Genomic DNA, 1207 nt, shown 5'->3' on the forward strand with positions numbered 1-1207 from the left:
TGAAGGCACCTGTACTGGTCGACCCGGTTGTACCAGCCCAAGCAGGGTCAGGTTTTGTCACTGCTCAGCCCTCCAGCACTCTTGTTGCCACCCATTTCAGCAGGGCCATCCTTTATCTGTAGGTCAATAGGAACCTGGAGATGTGACTCCTCGATATGATCCAGGGGCCCCAGCTTCTCAGAGAATGAGGGGCTTGTTTCTAGGGTGTTAGGAAAGCCTGGACCGGAAGTTGGAAGTCAGAACCGGATTCAGTATCCAGGCACCAGCTTTGATGAGGGCTGCAAGCCCCTGCACAGACCAGAGCAGGTGGCACTTGACTGCAGGCATGCATTGGCCACAGTGCTTGGCTCCTGCTACCCTCATTCTCTGTCCCCTACCCCAGAAATCACAGGTGAAGCGGGAGGGGGGCGGGGGGGCAGCTGCAGAACAAAGCATGGTCAGCTGTGGCGTCTGTAGCCTGGGCCTGTTTCCAGATTCCCATCTCACCGTCTCTGTCCTTGGAAGACCAAAGCAAGGAGAGGGCCTTCCACTAACTGTCCCAGCATGAGGCAGTCAGGAGGGTCAGGAAGAGGCTCTGGGCTGGTCTCAGGCCTGGGCTCTACTCTGGGCACTGCCTCTGGCTTGCTTGTGACCATGAGCAAGCCCTCCTATGTAGGTCTAGATCAGCAATGCCCCAAATTATCTGCCGGTGGACAAGTTAGGAAACACTAATGTTCTGAGACCTTTCCCACCTCCTACATGCTAAAATGAGATTCCTCTTCATTGGCATGTAATCCTTAGTCTCTGGGGTGGGGTGGGGTGGGGTGAGGTGGGTAGGGACCTAGCTGATGCCCAGCCAAGCGGAAAAGCCCAACCCTGCAGACCTGCGTCAGAGCAGGCTTGGGGGAAAGCCTATTTCCCAGCCCTCTGTTTCAGGACCAGCTCCATGGGGCCAGGGCCAGGTGGAAGACGAGGGCCAGGTGCCTGTCCTGGCTGTAACCCACACGGTGTTGGTCATGGCAGGAGAGGCAATCCACTGAACACACTGGCCTGGCTGGGGGGGTCATCACCTGGGCTGCTCTGGTGGGATTGGCGGCTGGGCTCTGATTCCCCAGAGACAGGATGGGGCAGCAGTAGAGGGTGTCCAGACAGCCCGCAACCTCTCTGAATACTGCCCATAGGGCACCTCAGGACGGGGTGGGATTGATGGGGACAAAGAGACAGAAAG

This window comes from Leopardus geoffroyi, chromosome E1 (genome assembly GCF_018350155.1).
Source record: "Leopardus geoffroyi isolate Oge1 chromosome E1, O.geoffroyi_Oge1_pat1.0, whole genome shotgun sequence".
Taxonomy (NCBI): Eukaryota; Metazoa; Chordata; class Mammalia; order Carnivora; family Felidae; genus Leopardus; species Leopardus geoffroyi.